The sequence below is a fragment of the Phasianus colchicus genome, chromosome 16 (genome assembly GCF_987193195.1).
Source record: "Phasianus colchicus chromosome 16, bPhaCol1.hap1.1, whole genome shotgun sequence".
In the NCBI taxonomy this organism is placed as follows: Eukaryota; Metazoa; Chordata; class Aves; order Galliformes; family Phasianidae; genus Phasianus; species Phasianus colchicus.
In genome coordinates this window covers 12,014,373-12,033,143 of record NC_143451.1, presented here as the reverse complement: position 1 = coordinate 12,033,143, position 18,771 = coordinate 12,014,373, and the positions used below count along the sequence as shown (strand labels likewise).

The 18,771-nt window shown below is 53.8% G+C and overlaps 1 protein-coding gene across 1 annotated transcript in view; it reads right to left on the bottom strand.

Moving 5' to 3' along the window:
* Positions 1-13,043, bottom strand: part of LOC116237468 (ATP-sensitive inward rectifier potassium channel 12) — a 31,384-nt gene extending 18,341 nt beyond the window's left edge. The window contains exon 1 of the mRNA XM_031606651.2: positions 12,884-13,043. The gene's annotated coding sequence lies outside the window, so the exon portion shown is untranslated. The remainder of the gene's footprint in view (positions 1-12,883) is intronic.
* Positions 13,044-18,771: the final 5,728 nt, after the last annotated feature.

The following is an 18,771-nucleotide window of genomic DNA, read 5'->3' as shown; positions in this document are numbered from 1 at the left end:
GGCACAGGGATGCTGCAGAGCTGCTCTCAAAGCATAGCTAAAGGAACAGGGGTGGGGGAGCTTTCTGTAGGGATGCACCCCCCCCACTTCTGCCCTCCAACCAAAGATATAGCCTGGATTTTGGTGGGAAAAAAAAGGACAAAAAAGCTCAGCATCGCGACAGGCTGGCGGCGATGCCTGCGGGTTGCTCCCAGCTACAGGCTCTGCTGTTTTCAGGGACACCTGCAGGGCTATGGAAATAATTGCTGGTAATAAGCCTGTTAGCCTCTTAACCCTCATTAAGCAGCTTAGGGGGGACACGCGCCGTTAGACGCAAACCCGGAGGTGGAGAAGGGCCTTGGCAGGGCAAAGGGGCATCCGTGCTGGGACGGGATTGCAGCAGTGCCGGGGGATGGCACAGCCCCTTTTGCCCCCATCTGAGGTCCTGCCCTACATCCAGCCCTTTCTGGTGCGATTTGCTGGCTCACTGGAAGAGTGAGTGGGGATGGTGAGAACGGGGGGCACAGCGGTGTAATGATTGTGGGTGGTCTCTGCTGCAGAAGGGGACTGGGGCGATGCCTGGCCGGCATCCTGCACCACGGATGGGAGCGGAGCAGGACTTTTCTAATTGCTCTGGTTGGAAAAGGTCCCATTTTTGCATTTGCTAAATTAAAGAATGTCATCGTCTGATGTCAAGCACAGGCTCCCTTGGAAATTCAAGCTAATGACAGCTAATGACAGCAAAGAAAATGAGTTGAAACCAGAGCGCAGGCATTCCCACATCACCCAGCTACACCACCACTGCCCAGCCATGTCTGGGGTGGGGTTTTGCCCTGCAAAGCACCAACCATCCAAAAAGCCTGTGTTTCACCCCCACATGAGACATGGCCCACTCCTGCTTCACCACAAAGCTCACTGCTGGTACCCATCAGGATGAGCTGCTGTGCTGGGCTCCTTGGTAAACCCCATCCTCCCAAAAGCTGCCACAGGCTGAAGACATCCTTTTTTTTGTGGATGCAGTGTTCTGGGTATGGGACTCTGGCTCACAGTGGGGTGGCACAGGACCTTCTAAGCAGAGTGATGAGCATGATGTCCAGATTTCAGCAGCTTTGGGGATGGCCATGGGCAGCTCTTCTCACCCAGTATCATGTGGGAAGGCAGCATGTGCCAGCAGGAGCAGGGACATCCAGCACCGTGGACATCCAGCACTGAGGACATCCTGTGCTGCTGCCGCACCAGACGCCCAATTCCCCAACACAAATACCTGCGTTGGGTGAGGGCTGCACTCCCTGCTGCTCTCCATGCTTTGCTGAAGCATTTGGTGCTGCAGCTGAGCAAAACCACAGAGTGGTTGGTTGTGAATTTCTGGTGGTTTTTGTTGGTTTTTTTTTTTTTTCCTTCTATAATTTTCTCTGCAAGATAAAATTAAACAAACAAGCCCTTCTGGGAGCACTGCGAGGAAGGGAGCCTGCTTTCCTACAGATGTGCGTGTCCTCAGCGATTACAACCGCCAAATTAAGCTTTGCTCGTGGCTGGGACGATTGCAAGCTCTCCCCCTTCTGCCTCCTGTGGTTTTGCTGGTAGGAGGGCAGCTCTGCAGCCTCCTCTCCATGAGGTTATCACTCAAACACTGATATTTCATGAAGGCAAGGTAAAAGAGAGAGAAAGTGCTTTTGGACACCTTGCTTCCCCCAGGGGCTGCAGAGCAGGGAGTGCTATGGGTCACAAGTGGGAAGCGGGCTCTTGTTGCCCCCCCAGGTGAGAGAAATGGCTGCGGCACGAGACTCACAAACACCCTTCAACTTTTTGCACGACTCAGGAGCCGTTGCCATAGCTCTGCCGACCACTGGTGGGCTTTGCAGCACAATCTGGACCGTGGATCTATGCAAATCCCCAAGGCAGAAGTCTTTATGGAGGCATATGACAACCGAAAAAGAATAGCGCTCAGTGCTCTACTCCCACGTGCCACCCCCCCAGCTTCACCATCATTTAAATCAGCCTTAAGTTGGAAGAATTCAAATCAACACTGTCGTCACAGAGCCAAGCAGAGAGGTGACACAACTTGGATGCTGCCAGGGAAATTGCCCCCTTGAAGCACAAAACCCATCAGCCCATCACTTTCTGAAACCCCATGGAAGAAAACTAACTGGCAACACACCGTCCCCATCCATCTGTCTGTCCATTCACTCCGGGTAGGTCTGCAGGACAGATTCCCAACCCTCCTTCACATCAAGATCAGAGGGAAGGAAAATATCCAAGCCACGCTGCTGGGGCTGGAGAGCTGCCATTGGAAAGGAGATCAAAGCTTCCAAAGAGAGAGACCCCAGGAGAAGCAGGACATTCCTCCCCGAGGAGGAGGAAGGAGGAGGAAGGCTCGTGGCACCCATCTGAGCCATCCACCTCGCTGCTCCGAGGGCTGCCTGCTCCCCCCGCTGTGCCATGCTGCAGGCACAGATGGCAGTGCACCTACTGACTTGGGTTGTTGCTTTTACTTTATTTTAAAACAAAAACAACGACAAAAAAAAAAAGCATGCTTCCAATCTGGGGGAAAGGTTGCTCAGTCCTGCAGTCAGGCAGATGCACTGATGCGCTCGCAGTGCCCGGACATCTCCCTGTCTTTTGTGGGATCAAAGACCAGCACACTTCTCAGAGCTCCCAAGGGAGAAATCGGTGGAAAACGATGCTTGGCTACCACCAGAAATTCCCAAATCAGGTCCCACTCCAGTACTGAGGATAAAGGATCAGCGGCTCAACCTCTCCTCACTGAGGAGCTAGAAGCGAGCAGGGGAGATCGCCACAGTCTGCTCCCATTTGCTGCCCAGAAAGCCACCGAGTCAGCCCAACTCAGTGCTATTTCCACTGCAAATTGCTCCTGTAGGAAGTTTTCCACTTGTGCTTCCCCCTGGGCAGAGTGCTGTCAGCTTCTGCTCTGGGAAGGAGCTATTTGGCTCCTGAAATGCAGGCAGCGGGCTCCTGGGGAGGGTGGGGAAGAGGAGGGCAGGGAACAGTGGCTATACAACTGGGAGGGAAAGCAGCACACAGAAAGCAGTGCATCCAGGAGATGGGTCCAGCTATGGCACTCCATGCTCCTTTGCACGATGCACCACAGACAATGGGCTCCATCATGGCAGCAGTGAGCAGGATCCAGCCCAGCACTGAGCAGCACAGAGCCTGACCCCTGGGCAGTGCACATGGTGCATGGCAAAGCCTCAGCTCTGCTTCGTTAAGGAGATAACGAAGAGAAAGGGGAGTTTTAAAATAATGGATTGCACCGATGAAGATTTGGTTCATGGTGTCACCATCCCTGAACACGCAGTGATCCCATCCCCAAGTGCCAGTGGGCTGTGAAATAGCCTGTGCTTCAGGCTGTCATTATTTGCAATCTGTGGTCCTGGAGGGGAAAAAAAAAAAATAAGGCAGAAAAGCAACTTATCATTTTTTGTCAATAAACGGGGAATTGCAGAGGCTCAGCAAGCATGGTGGCCAGCGGGTCACCACCGGCTGTGCTGGTGTGATTCATCCTGACCAAGCTGGATTTAGCCAAACCAGCCTGGAATAGCACAGAGAGCACAGCCCAGAGTTGCTGCCCAGAGAGATGGGACCAGAAAAGCCCAGCCCCACAGTTACCTTCCCCTCCACCTCCAGAAAAATGAATGGAAAGCTCCAGTTCCAGCCCCCGCATCCGCTCCATTGCAGGTTGCCACACTTAAGCAACCCAAATGCACTGCAGAGGGGTTATTTCTTCTTTTTGTTCCCTCTTCAGTCCCTGGCCCCAAGGCTTCCAGCAGAGCCAGGCACCAGGTACTGCTCTGCAGCATCCCCTTGGCTGCTTTCCCCCAGCAAAGTCAGCTGAGCCGCTCCAGCTCTGCTTATGTGTAACTTATTATTAAAGCTGAGCAAATAATTCAGGGAGAAAACTCCAGGAACGACATTTTGCCTTTTCATTTTCTGCTCTCGAGCTGTCTGCAATTTCCCCGGTGCTTGGGGATGATTTAAGGACCTGTCTCCGGCCAGGAGCGCCGTGCTGCGATGGTGGCTGCGGGTGTTTGATAGCCCGAATTTCACGTGGGCAGCTGAGGACAAGCTGGATGTGGAAGGATGGATGAGTCTTTCCTGGTACACTAATTAGGCAGACAAGATTCACAAGTGGGCTTTTGGGTGTCTTTCTGTGTCCGAGCACTGCTTTATGGGAACAGCGGTGCTCACGTCCTTCACAAATCCTGCCCGGGACTGCTCTCAGGGTGCAAACCCAAAAAGATGATAAAGACAGAGAGAACAAGGCTGTGAAAAGCAAGGACTTAGCTAATGATCACCGCTTCGTTAAGCTATGACTGCTTCTCCTTATGGCTGATCGATTCCCAACCGGAGCTGCCAGCCCAGGCACGAGATGTGCACAGAGCACAGATACAATGCCTGGACACTGCGCTGCCTATCTGCACCCCAAACCATTGCTAAAACAGAAGGAAGATGCCAGCAGGATGACCTTCCAGCACCACAGCCTATCCCAGTGTTCCCTTCCCCATTAGTGGAAAGGTAATGGAGCAGCCCTCCAGAAACACCCCGTCCCCATGTCCCCTCTGCCACCTGCTTCGTGTGCTTTGGGGACAGAGCAGAAGGATCTCGTGAACCTCCCACTGGAGAGAGACCCGAGGGAGGTCACATACTGGGCAGAGAGGGGATGCTTCATGCCCCACAGAACCAGAAGGGGGCAGGGACACACTGGGGCCATACAAGGCGGCTGAGCCTGGCACTCCATTGGGCCCCATGGGAAATTCCCAAAGTCTCTGCGCTCTGCTCCCACTGTGTAATTGCATTTTGTTAAGTAAAGCCAGCTCACAGTGATGCATCTTCTTCACTTGCCTCTATTCTGCCAAGTTTTCCTTATCCCTTTCCCTCCACCAAAGGATCCAGAAGTGGGAAGGAGAAGAAAACCCAATGCTCACCCCACTCGTAAAGCAAAATCTTCCCCTAAAAAGGGGGGAAGAAAAGCACAGGCTGGTGTCAGGTGCCTCTCCATAACCTGTCCCCTCACGGTTTGCCTGTGGGGGTTTGACAACAGTGCTGTTTGGCTGACAAAATGATTACAGGGTGCCGTGGCAGTGTGTTGCACACGGGCTTCTTCCTGCATTTCAAACAGGGTAAAGACATGGCTGCAAAAACAGCTGTGCTGGGGAAGGGTCACAGCAGTATGGGGAGAGACGGGTTGGCAGAAAGGAGGTTTGGGGAGAACTATGGGATTATAGGGTGGGGTGGAAGGAGGGATTTTTTCTGCTTAGGAGCTAGAGAAGAGTGGGCAGATGGGAACATGCATAAGTGTGCAAAGGTAAGGACAAGAGGTGATGCGTGGCCCTGTTGGAGTGCTTGGGGGATGCTCGTGCTGCTGCCTGAATGGGGAAGCAGGGATGGATGCCCCGTCCTCAGCCTCACTGCAACACAGGACTTGGCAGAAGCGGTGCTGGGAGCATTCCTGGCGTGAATAATGAGTTAGTGGTCGAGGTGCCCGGTGTGGACTTGCCATGCCTGCAGGCAGCAGGTGCTGGGCAGGGGGAGGAGGAGAGGTGGATTTCAGTTCCCAACTCAATCTGTTGGAGAACTTGGCCTGTTCCCCATCACGCTGAAAATAGCACATATGTAAGGACGTGCACACGCTGCTGGCTGCGTCCTCATCGAGCACTTCCTTCCTGCTGTGCTCCGCTGCCATGTCTGATCCCCAGCCCCACTCATGGGCAAAAAGCTCTGGCTCAAGGCTGGGAGCATCCTTCAGCTCTGCGTACGGCCGTGCTACAAGCATGCACCAGTGCACAGAAGGCAGGCAAGGAACATCTGCGAGTCCCTATCTCTGCTGGGATGTTGGTCACAGCTCTGAGTGTGGCTTGGGCAAAGCCTCTGCCTTCCCTGCCTTGAAATATCCCAAAGGAAACATCCAGGACAAGCACCCCAGGATGGAGGAAGAAAAGAACTGAAGTTTATATAGGCATTCCTGGGAATCAAATGACACCAGAGAATAGGAAGGGACATAAAGGGTGCACTGCTGATGATAGGAGCCCATCCAGGGCCAGAGCTCGGCACGGAGCTGCTGGCAGCTGGGACAGAGAACAAGCACAGCTCTGAAATGTGCTCACATTCACCAAAATTGCTCCTGAGCAGCTCCCAAACCCCACTTCTTCCCGAAGGCCTCAGAGGACAGGCATTAGAGAGCGTGTGGTATCGGCTCTCCTGACACAAAGCCATTGTGGTCGAGCCGGGATCCTTATTAATTCTTTCCTCTCTTTAATTTCCCATTTTTCTCAGTTCCCTTGGCAGTCCCTCAGCAGGGGCCCCCTCCACCTCCATCACCCCCCTCATCTGACACCTTTCCCCCTTCATACTCATGTGCCCCATCTCCGTCCTCTGCTGGGATCCCCAAAAATCACTCATTTCCCCATTGCGCCCATCGCCGCCGATGCCACCACTGTGCCCCCAGGGGCCGCACGGTGCCCACCCAGCAGCAGTTACATAAAGCAGAGCTGGGGCTGTTTTCATTTGTGCCGCCTCCAGCGCTACACTCTTCAACTTTATTTGCATAACAACTAATTAATAATAATTAACGACTAGGAGAACGGTGCACATTGCCAGCTTTCATTAATTAGCGACAGAGCGCGGGCAGCAGCCCCACGGCGAGGAGGGGGGCACGGTGCTTTTGGGGAGGAGGAGGGGGATGCTCACAGGTTGTGGGATGCCCTCGGGGTTTTAGTGGGTGTTTGCAAAGGGTGTCAATGTGTGGATGCCTCGAGGTGGGTGCAGGGAGCGTGTAACCCCCTGACACATCCCCGTGCCTTCCTGTGTGCCACCGCGCCCTGCTTGTTCCATGCCCTTATTACAGCCTGGGACAGCACTGCTTATTTGTCTGGTGATGGCATTGCTCCATACAATTAACAGCAAAAAGTAGCAGCTCGCTGCACAAAAGCTTTGCTCCAGCTACAGCAGTGGCAAGGAGTGGGGAGCAGAGGGCTCATGCCCATCATATCCAACCCTCTGCAGGATGGGACCCTCAGAGGACAGGAGATTTTGGGATAACAGGGAGTGCACAGCAGGGTTGTGGGCACAAGACATTCAAAGTCCCTTGCCCCCTGGAATCCATGCACACCCCATTCCAGGAGGGGATTGTCAACTGTAATGCCACCTGTAATGTCACTGCACATATTTCACTGGTTGGAAGTCAGCTGCTCACGTGTTCATTCCTCCATATTTTTGGGTCTTGGTGATGCAGAGGTGGCCACTGGGGAGGAAAGTCCCCAAAAAGGGCTGGCAATGGGAGGAGTGTCAAGGGAAAGGGAAGGGGTAGGGGAAGGAAAGATCAGTTTCTTTCTTCTTCAGACTGCTCAGGCTCTGGCTGCTGACTTCCATATCACTCAGGACCATGCGTATGTGCATGCAGAGCAGAGAGAGCAGCAAGATAGGGGAAGGCAGCAGACACACAGCCCTCAGCACCTCACTGGTCTATGCCATTCTGTCCGACTGCAAAGCTCAGTCCCCTTCCTCCTTTAACCCTTCAGGGCCAAGCAGACAAGCCCTCAGTGCCAGCACCAGCATCACTCCTGCAGCAGTTCCCAGCCAGCCCTGCTCCACCATGGGAGTGGAGCTGCACACAATTACGCTTCTCTGCCTCTCCTTTGTAACTGTAATTCCATTGCCGCGCTGAATTGCTTCCCCTTCAGCACCACACATAATCCATTGCACTGTAATTATATGGGAATTTCAATATCTGATGCATTTGTAAGACGCACTTAATTCATCAGCCCCTTTAAGTACGTTGTCATTGCAGCCCTTCGTGCAGAGGGAAGGATGATGCGCTGTCAGATGGAGATTAGTTGGCCCCGAGTGCGATGAGTTGGAAGGCATTCTCAGCCCAGCACACCGAGCACCTGGGGGTCCCAGAAGGGCCCCCAAAGATGAGGGACCCACGTTTGGGAAGGCCAAGACTGACACAAAGGGAATAGCTTCTACCCAAGGCTTATTTTTCCTGGCATTTGTTTCGGTGGCTCATTTCCAGGCACGTCCTAAAAGGGAACCAAAGGCCTTTGCAGTGAGGACAAAGCAATGATTTTCCCAGCCCAGGCAGAAGGGATTTGATCACAGGAGCCCTTGTTCCTGCTGCTTCAAGGCACGGGGTCCCTGTGTCACACAGCTGAGAGGGACAGTGAGTGGCAGCTCCAGATGACGCCTGGGCTCCATCCTGCCCAAACACTGACACATGCACAGAAGGGATGGGGGACAGTCACCACATGAACTCAGTCACTGTGGGGTGTCACAGGTGGTCCCCGAGGGAACACTGGTGGGTGACATCATGTTTTTTGCACTGGTGTCACTCTTGTTTTTCCAGCCTAAGTCGATCTCCTGTCCTCCCTGTCAGCTGTCCCCAAAGGTGACACCCAGGGCTGGTGGCCTCCTGCCCCACCAATGGGGCATGACAGAGCCCTGCCAGATCCCCACAGCACTGGGCAACCCTACACATTCAAAACCGAGCTGGGGGATCCTGCACATCCCACAGCCAATCCCTGCTCCTATCTCCCACAAGCTCTGCCAGAGCGGAGTCAGAAGGGGACACTGGGTGAACACTACCACGAGCATCAGGGCCACCCATGGCTCCTGGCTCCAGGGCAGCTCACAGAGCTGAGGGCAAGAAATGAGCTGTGACCAATCTGCTGTCCCCATCACCCTCCTGTCCCCATGTTCCCAGGTCATGGCATGTACAGCAATACCCAGGTCTGCATCTTGCTGCAAAGATGCTGCACAATATTGCCACTGACTCCCTGACCCAAGCAGAGCTCAGCCTGCAGCAGGGCATCTCAAACCCAAGGTATGCAAGGGGCTGGCAATGTCCCATGTCCCCATTCAGGAAGAAGCCAGTACCTGCGCATCCTTACTATGGGAAGTCTCATCCCACTGCTCACAGACTGCCTCAGTTTCCCCACCTGCACAGTGGGGATTTGATCTCTGAGGAAGGCAGAGAAGTGAACACAGATACCAGCAGACCCCCGCCCACTCTCCCTGACCCAACACCTCACACTGGGAAGGGTCTTTCCTCTCTCCCCCTCCCTGTCCCCTCCTTCCTCAGGGTGCTGCCACCTGGGGGGATTTCACCTCCCTAGGTCAGAAGATGAAGTTGCCCACTCTCCCAGCCCTGCCACCACTCCCATATGGCTGCTGCCCACCCTCAGGGCCCAGAGCATCCCCCTCCCTCCCCAAAAAGCACCGATCCAGGGATGCAGGCTGTGCTGCAGCTCTGCCGGTGGCACTGGCGGCTGAGCAGAGCAGACTGCAGCACGGCCGTTACGTAAGCCCGAGCTGCTCCGGGGATGTAGGACACAGGAGTTTGTCCCCCAGCCCACCCGGGGGTGCCACCATCAGCCCACCTCAGAGCCAGGGCTTGTGGAGACCACTGCCAACTTTGTCTGTGGTGCAAAGGGTGCGGAGGGGCTACGGGTGGGCTTGGGGTTGCTGTGGCCCTGCCATGGGATGGACAATGGTGGCAGGGGACAGCAGTAGGGGGACGGGTGTGCACGAGGGTTGTGTCACTGTGGGGTAAGGAGTGGGGCAGGTGCTGGGCACTATGCCCACATCCCACTGAGCCCCTTTGAATCCCTTGGCCATGAGCACACAAGTGACAGCAGGGGACGGAGCTGGTGGCCAGGCTGAGGCTCCTGAGCTTCATCTCCGTTGAGGTGATTCAGGGAGCAGGATGAACATCAGCCAGGACAAAGGATCTCAGCCTCACTCCCAGCCTGCTTCCACCTGTTACAGCTACATCTGCATCCCACCATCCCTGAGTGCAGCATCCCTGGTTCAGCAACTGTGGGCACAGCATACCTACAGCCTGCATCCCAGAGGACATCCCTGGGGTCAGCATCCCCAGAGAGCACCCCCACACTATCCTTGGCATTGGCATCCCTGGGGTCCACATCCCTGGGGCTTCCAGCACAGTATGGGGAGTCAGGATTAGGGTTTTGTAGAGCTAACTAAGAAATTCTTCCCTTGTGGCACAGCCCCGGTGCCACTTGTTATAAAGGATGGGGACAGCGACAAGAGACCCCATGACCCCCAGCCATGTGTCCTCCTCCTGACTTTCCACCAGGAGCAGTCTAGATCTTCCATTTAGGGGGAGGGAAAAAAAAATATCTCAGGCTAAGGCTCCTGGCAATAGGAGCTACCAGAACGGGGAATTAATGTTAATTAATTCATAATGACGCTGAGATAGTGATACCAGATGCTTCAAAAGTCCAACGGGGGAATCTGAAAGAGCTCTGCAAAAAAATCCGTCGCCCACTGGCACTTTTGCAAGCTGCAAGCTGGGAGCGAGGGAGTGAGCTGGGAAGCGGAGCGGTGACAGCGGGGCATGTCCCCATGGGGTGACAGGCACACAGTCAGAGCTGTGGGGCCACCCCAGCACCCTGCAGCCCCTGATGCCACCTTTCTCCTTGCTCCCACCCAAGCTCAGATGCTGCAGTGGAGCTGACAGCTCCCACTGTGCAGGGATGCGTTTCACCCACGGGGAGGGTAGATGGATAGGGTCATGATGTGGGATGGGGAAATGAGTTGTTTGCCAGCTGCTGTCCCCATGCTTGGGTGATGCTCCTTCACAGTGGGTTAGCAACACAGGGAATAGGTGAAACAGGGCTGTTTTCTCCTTTCTCCCTGAGAGTCAGCTCACATCACACGTGTGGAGAACCCAAACTCAGCTGGCTGCAAGCAGAGAGGGGCAGAAGAGAGCAGAAGTGGACTGAAGCCCCCATGTCACCTCCTGGGGCTGCAAACCCCAGCAGAACTGCAGGCAAGAACTCAGCAGAAGACACAGCAAAGCCCTAAGCAGACTGCACCTGTCTTCCCTTCATCCTTCTGACCAATGCTGGGGGGGTTACACTACCTTCATGGTGATGCAATGGCACCTGCACACATCAGGACCCCAAAATGGGCTTAAAGCTCAGAGAGGTGCCCAAGGCCCTGCAGGAGCAGCGGTGCTGGAGCAGGATGGGGCTTACATAAGGTGTCTGTGTGCCACGTGCCCCAGCACAGTGGAGAGGGGGCCAGACCCATCCTTCCCCCCTCCCCCTCCACACAGTGACAACCCCCTCGTCCTTCCAGAGACACAGAGCCACTCACCCATCCTATTTCCTCCCCGGTGAGGTTGGGTGAGGCACTCAATCCTGTCTGCCTCCAAGGAGAAAACACCATTTTGAAGCTCACGGTGCCATTCCCTACAGAGTCCCTCCAAAGTTCCCCTGCAGAAGGACAGGGACCTCCGTGCTGTCCCCAGGCTGTGGCTGTGCCTGCCTTTTGCTCAGCACACCCGCGCTGTGCCACCAGCATCCAGCCCCGGTGGGGTCACCTCAGGGCTCCTAAAAAATCCACCTTACATTCATAGGGAAAGCCTCCTTTTGGGGAGAAAACAGCAGAAACAACGCTGGCTGTCACAGCATGCCAGAGATCAGAGGGGTGAGATGGAAAGTGGCCCTTAAGGCGTCCGCTGGAGAGCAGCTGCTGTTTACTGGGCGTGTAGGGGAATGCTCAGTGTTATTCCAGGCCTGAAAGGAGCAGACAGGGATTTTTCTTTTATATATATATATACATATATATATATATAAATAAAATTATATCAGCCTTGTTTTCATTATTTTCTGGCAGCTCTGACGCTTTGTGCATGCACAAAGGGAATCTCACCCGCTGTTCAGAACAAAAGGACGCAGAAAGTTTTCCAGCGCAGAGCAGAGGATGAGGGGAAGGAGCTCGGAGGAGCTGGTGCAGATTTTGCAGCAAGCAGTGCCACAACCCAGTCCTTCAGTGCCTGCGGGGCACACGGGGTCCCTGTCCCCATCGGGGCCACCCCAATGAGGTCCCCACATTCCGATTTGGGGTCAGGAAGCACTTCCCATCACTCCGCATGCTGCCAAGCACTCATCATGGGCACAACACCCAGGGATGCATCAACCCCACAGGTACAGCTGCCCCACAGTCGCTGCTCAGGGATTGTGCCACAGCTTTCCCAACAGCAGAGGTGAACGGCGCGTGCAAACCAAATCCCCGCTGTGCTTTCTAAGAACGGGAATGCAAAAAATCAAAGCCTCATTTGCCAGCACCACTGCAAAACAGGTGGTTCCGAACTGCAGGGGCGGGGGGAGAAGAACCCCCATTTGGTGACTGTGTGCTCTGCAAAACTGCCCGGGGATGAATGCTGCTAAATACACACCATTTTCTCCCTCCCTTGCTCTATAATTAAGAGAGACTTCTAAAAATACAAACAGCCTCATGCACCCAGAAAGGCGTGCAGGTGCTGCTCACTGAGGCACTCCAGCACAGCTCATTTTCTGGACGATTTTCCCAGCCTGGCTCGCTCGGTGCCGATACTGTTACAGTGATGCAATCCTGCTGCTGCCGGTGGATTGCTTCGCTTTCTCTCTGCGCTTTGCAGTTTGCTTTGAGCCCCCCCAGCTCCCCAGGAATGAGGATCACACACGGGCACGCACAGGGCACAACCCCACACGGACATCTCCCAACAAGCCTCTGTGCAAAAGTTTGGGCTGAGAAGGTGAGCTGCCCCCAGGGGGGTGAACGTGGCACCAGTGCTCCACAAAAGGCAGCAGAAATCCTCACCCTCCGCACTGGGGGGGCCCGCAGCATCGACACAGGCACCACTTTCTTTCCCCCAAACTAAACCCATCGTAGCATTTCGGGCATGGCCATCCATAGGGTTGGGGGCGAAGGTGGGAACTTGATCAGTGATGCTGCTGCCGCAAAACTTCCCCGTGTTATTGTTCCTCCGTGAAGGCTGCGAGAGGTGGAAGTGATTGACTCACTATGAGACTGCTGTTTTCATCTGTGAGTCGGGATCGGAGCTCCGGGAGCTCAGCAGCCTGCGGCCAGCACTTACCTCTCACTGCATCCAGCCCCCCCGGCCCTGAGGTGCAGGTCCTGCAGAGTTAGCTGGCCGGGGACCCCACGTCCGCGCCGCGTCCTCCCAGCGCTGGCGTTCGGCTGCTGCTTCTCAGGCACAGACCCAACCCTTCCATTGCGAACATCCAAAAAAAAAAAAAAAAAAAAAATCTTCTTCCAAAAGGAGGAGGAAAAAAAAAAAAAGAAAAGAAAAGAAAAAAAGAGGGAGTTTGAAAAAAATATATCACGTTTTTTTGTCGCTTTGGTTCCCCCCCGGAGAAAAATAATGAAAGAGATAAATCCCAGCAGCCAACAGATCCAGACTCAGGTGCATTTAGCTTCAAACTCCCTCTGCGCTCTCAAAGCCTTCACCCTCAAATGGGCTCTGGAAGATGCTGGGGGGCCCATCGCTGCCAAAGTGTCATCAAATATCCTTCGGGCTCAACTCCGCTCCTGCCCAGGGAGGGACGACTTCTCTGCTGTGGAGTTGGCAGGGACGTGCCTGCCTCAGCCCCAGCGTGCGGGGTGGGTGGCTCGCTGGGTTGGTGGTTTGTTGATTTTTTTTTTTTTTTTTAATTATTTCTTTTCCCCCTCTGCTATTGGTTTCCTCGCTATCTGATCCTGAGCAGCGCTGCAGCTCGGCGCTCCCCTGCTTTTCCCCAGCAGCTTGACAGGGAATGAAACGCAGACACCCAGCGAGACAGGCTCAGGCTTCTACAAAGCTCCACTCCCTCCTACCGCCTTTGTCCGCGAACAGCAACTCCTCCAACTCAGCCCGTAGACACAAGTGAACCTCTGCATCAGCACTTTCCTAATGGCTGCTTCGCCCGAGTCCTTCGGCCCTTCTTCTTCCTCTCCCACACCTCAATGCTTCCGTTTGCTTTCACCAAACACAGCCCCACCGCAGCGATGCTCCTGGCTCAGCTCCCTCCCCCCCCCCGGGGGCTCACAGCCCCACACTCCATCACTGCCCTTTCTGGGCTCCTTCCACGAAAAATCAATGGCAGGGATGGCCGCCCCGCAGCCTTTGCTTGGCTTTTGGCTGCTTTAGGGGCAGGGCTGGAAGGTTGCTTCTTTTTATGGCAGGTGGGGATTATTTTATTATATATATATATATATATATATTTTTTTTTAAGGTTGGTCAGAATCCAAGTTTATTTCATGGCGGTGAGTGATTATTTGAGGCTGTATGGGAGGCTGTGGGTGTCTCTGGGTCACCCTGTCCTTATAATAGCAAGGCCTTTGCTGAAAGAGTCATAGCAAAATCCAGCTCTGGCTTCTTCCCCTGGGAGGACAGAGGGTGGGCTCCAACCCAGCCTGGCCCCCAGCCAGCAGGAGATGCACTGCAGCCCCCAGCTGGAATATTTGCTGTATTGGCCTCAATGTTTGGTCGCCCACAAGACCCAGACCATCTCCTGATTCTTCCTCTCCCCCTACATTTTGAGATCACCAATCCCCCCTCCTCCTCCCTTGGGCATTACCCCCCTCTGCCCAGATCCCATCTCTCCATGGACGTGCCCAGTGGACATTCACATTTTCCATTGCTGTTTCTCTCTCTCTCCAACACCCCCAAGCTCAGACGTGAGGCCAGACATTTCCGCACTGCCTCCTTTCCCTTTTCCACCCTACATTGCTCTAACCTCACCCTACTGCCTGCACCAACCCCACAAACACTGAATTTTAACCAACACTTTGAAAATGCCTGGATGGGAAGAGATGCTCTGGCAGTAGCACACCCAAACCCCAAGTGATGCTCAGCTAACCACATGCTAACCCTGCTGTTCCCTACACCCTTCAGTAACAAATACAATTTATCTAGCCTAGAAATTGCCTTCAGGTGGGCAAGGCATCATCCTTAGAATAGGCTGCGGGTTCCCCATGTTCTGGAATGGTACTCTGGCATCACTTGGGGCAGAACATTTCTCCAGGAAGGAAGCCAGCAGGACATGCTTTGGATGTAGGGACAAGGGGAACCACATGCACCTTCGGGGTCTGCAACCAAGCACCCTGCACCGTGGGGTCAGATACAGCCATGCCAGCTTCACAGCCATCAAAGAAAGAGATGGAGGGAGAAGGGGTGCAGCATGCCACAGTGGGGTCCCTGCAGCCCCCTCCTCCCTAGAAACCCCTTCCCACCACCCCAGAGCACCAGCACTGCGGCTGCGCAAGGTGATGAGCAGCAAGTCAGCACAGAGCCATTAGGGCTAATTTAATCAAGACGGATGGGCTGGTTGGAGGGCTGCTGCCCATAAATCCTGCACTTGCACTGCATTAGTGTCAGGGCTCCTGGAGGAGGAGGAAGAGGAGGAGGAGGGGGAGTGGGGCTGTGAAACATGCTAAGTCACCCGTCCTGCTGGTGGCATGGGGTCACAGGGCAGGGCTGGCAGCCCAGGGTACCCAAACATATGCTGCAGAGGGACCCAATCTGCTGGATCCATCCCAGATTCAGGCTGGCACCTTGAAGTGATGTTGTGCCAGTACATCAAGGGGCTGCAGGATGCCCCCAGAGGATGCCAGCCCTGTTCCTCCCCACCCCAAATAAATACAGCCATTGCCCATGCTATTAACATGCTTTAAGCATTCCAAAGACTGTGAGGGCACCCAGCAAGGGGGCTGACCTGCTGCAGAAGACTTATGTAATAAGGGTGGGAGCTTACTGGGGTGTCATCCAGGGAGAGCAGATGAGGACATGGATGGATGCTCACACTCAGCCTCCCTGTTCAGAGCACCCAGGAGTTGTCATTGTGAAGAGTCTGTCCCACGAAGAGCCAAGCAGCAGAAAAACCATTCCTACCCCAGAATGTTGAGCACAGCAGAAAGACATCAGTCCTTCTACCAGCTGACAAAACGGGGTGCTGCTCGCAGCCAGCAAAACTCTGCAGATTTTGCTAATGAAGCACTGCTCCATCCACTTCCCAGCTGGATTTGTCCCCAGCTCCAGCACTGGCACCAAAGGCAGCACTGGCATCCCAGTGTGGGCTGGCCTTGTGATGTGGGCTCAGGCTCTGCAAATCAGGCACTGGGATCTGCTGCTGCTCTCTGCATCCAAACACCCCCCACAGAATCACACAGCATCCCCAACTGATCTCAGCACTCCAATATGAGCCTTCCTGAGTGATCAGCTTCCTTTGACCCGCCAGAGCTTATTTCAGAGTCCCTGTAAAGAAGCCCAGGCCACATCTGTGGGATAAGTGCTTGAGGAGACCCCAGAAAGGTGGTAACCTGCTCCTCACCTGCAGATGTACAGCAGGGAAAGAGCCAGTCTGGGGAAAGCATCCTTACTTGGCATACCAACATCCTAAGATCTGGACAGGGACCATGTCACGCCACGATCCTGCCCAGCAAATGTAGGACAAAGCAAGAGGCTTATCTGCAGCTATCGTGACCTTCTGTGGTTGGGGGGGAGGATTTGGGGCAGCAGCTGTGATCACCCAGACCTCATGCGTGAGCCCAGTTCTAGCTCATGCGCTGGACCAGTAGGGACAAGCACATCTCTATGCTGTTGGATGCCCCCAAAAGCAAAGCCCTCCATCCCCTCAGTGCTCCACACCACCATCGCTCAGCTCCCTTTTGCTCACCCACAGCACAGATTATTTTAGGACAGAGAGGAGCAAAGAGCTGCAGTGACCAACGGATGCTCATTGCAGAGCAAGGACTAGGCACCCCAGGGAGCCAGCAGCCAAAAAGTAACCAACCCAAAAGCTTTCCCAAAGGGCTCTCTGCAGCTGCTTCCTTACATAAACGGCCTCAGGACAGCACCCCATGGACCACCAGCTGCTGCAAGGACAAAATCCACCCTGTCCTGAGCAGACGTCACCTAATCAGCACGTTGGCTTCCAACCAACGCGGTCTTGGGACACGCAGTAAGCATCTTATATAACCACCTCTGGATGGGGTCGGATCCAGTTCAGCCCCGTGATGTCCTCCTGCATGGGGAGGCACAAAGGGTCTGGTGGAAAAGCTGCTTTCCCTGCACAGACCCACTGCATGGCCACGGGACCTCTATCTCCACTGTTCTGCTGAAGGAGATAATCAAGGGTATGGAGAAAAGCCACCCCTCCCCAATGGCACAAAAAGATGGAAGAGGGTCACAGCGACAAATCCTTTCCATCCCATATTTATTCGTCCTCCAGGACTTGATAGCTGGATGGGACGTGGAGATAGAACCTACAGAGCCCAGCACTGCCCAAGCACAGAACAGAACCCTCCCCTCTCTTTTCCTCCATTCTGGATGTTGGATAAGAAAAGACAAAGTGGCAGAAGGCTTCCTAGAGCCTGACCCCAGGGGGTGCCCTGGGTGAGCAGAAGTGGCTGTTCCCCACAGCACATCCATCTCTTCCCCCATGGTGAGGGAGAATTGTGAGTTTGTTTGTCAGGGAGCAAACTGTGCCTCTCCCTGGGGATCTTCCACCACCGTTCCATTAAAGAAAGAGAGGAAACAGCATTTTAAAAATCCAGTGCTTAACAAGACAGCTGCAGGGAGGCTACTTGACTGATTGAGTTTTTACCTGGTCCTTACAGGCAAGCCAAGGTACTTAACATAGAAATGAGGTTTAGTCACAGCAAGGTGTTTGGGATTAGAGCTGGCTGAAGAAACTCTGATGGAACTACGTTCCTCCGGAATATGCACTCCTATCAGAGCTGAAATGCTTTGTAAGATTGAATAGGTTTAGCCAGAAGTTCATTTTCTAAAGAAAACCAGGGAGCGTGGAAATACACTGAATGAAAAATTGTGCTTTTTCTTTCAAGTCAGACTGTTGTGTGTGTTGGCTATTCTGAAGTCATGCATTACCCTGAGAAGAACTTGGAGAATTTGTTTTGTCTCTAACGAAAAATTTACCCAAACTCAGCAATTCCCCACTCCCTGCTGCTAGAATTGAAGACATTTATATCTTTGCAAGAGATGCTTGCTGCGGACTGCAATACCAATGATACTTGATAAAAATGAGCTGTCAAAGCCCACCTGGAGAAAACCTTGGGAGACAAGGGCAGCCCACCAGGACTCCAACAGGCAGCAAAATTGCAAACAAAGCAATGATGAACCTCTCTAAAGCCAGCCCATAGCAGCGAGCAATGATTTCTCAGCCAGCAGCTCCTCTGCCAAAGTTGGACATCATTCCCATTGGATAAACTTGCTGGCTGAGCCCTATGTCTGACCCAGGAACATCAGGGTTGGGTTTTACCAGGAGCTGTGATCCTACCCAGGTCAGACTCACACTGGGCTCCAGTTTGAGCATTGAAATGGGGATGAGGATGACCTGGGGCTCCACCTCCAAGACAGCACCTGGAGGTCAGGGAAAGGCTTTGGGGAGCAGCAGCCTCCTGCCAGCCCAGATGGGTGGATCTGGGAGGTTGGAACCAGATGATCCTTAAATTCTCTTCCTTCCCAAACCAGTCCGTGATTTTATACATCTCCATATCACACAGCCACAGAACCATTTAGGTCAGTCCTCCCGCATCAATACCCACTCACTGCTGCAGGAAACCACAGAGGTTTGTGCAAGCAGATCTGGTGTGTCTATGAGCTGTAATCCCAGCTGCATGCCTGGCCATCCAAATGAAACAGTGCTCTTAGGATTTTTTTTGGTTTTGCTCCACCCCTCCCTTGCTTCAGGATCAGAAGACCTTTATGAATGACTTCCACTTAATCTCATTGCCAAGCGGACGTCGCTGCGTTCTGCTATCACATCATGCTCTGAAGACAGATAGAGTTTTCTGCCCGAGCAGAAAGGAACATTGTTTGTAGAACAGAGTGAACAACACGTGAAAAAGAGAGAGGGAGGAAATATATATCAGTGATGTTTGTTGGAAGAAGAAAGAAGCGCTCATCTGTTCAGACGAGGATTCTCAGCACGTACAAGCTATCCTCAGAACAAAAAGAGTTGC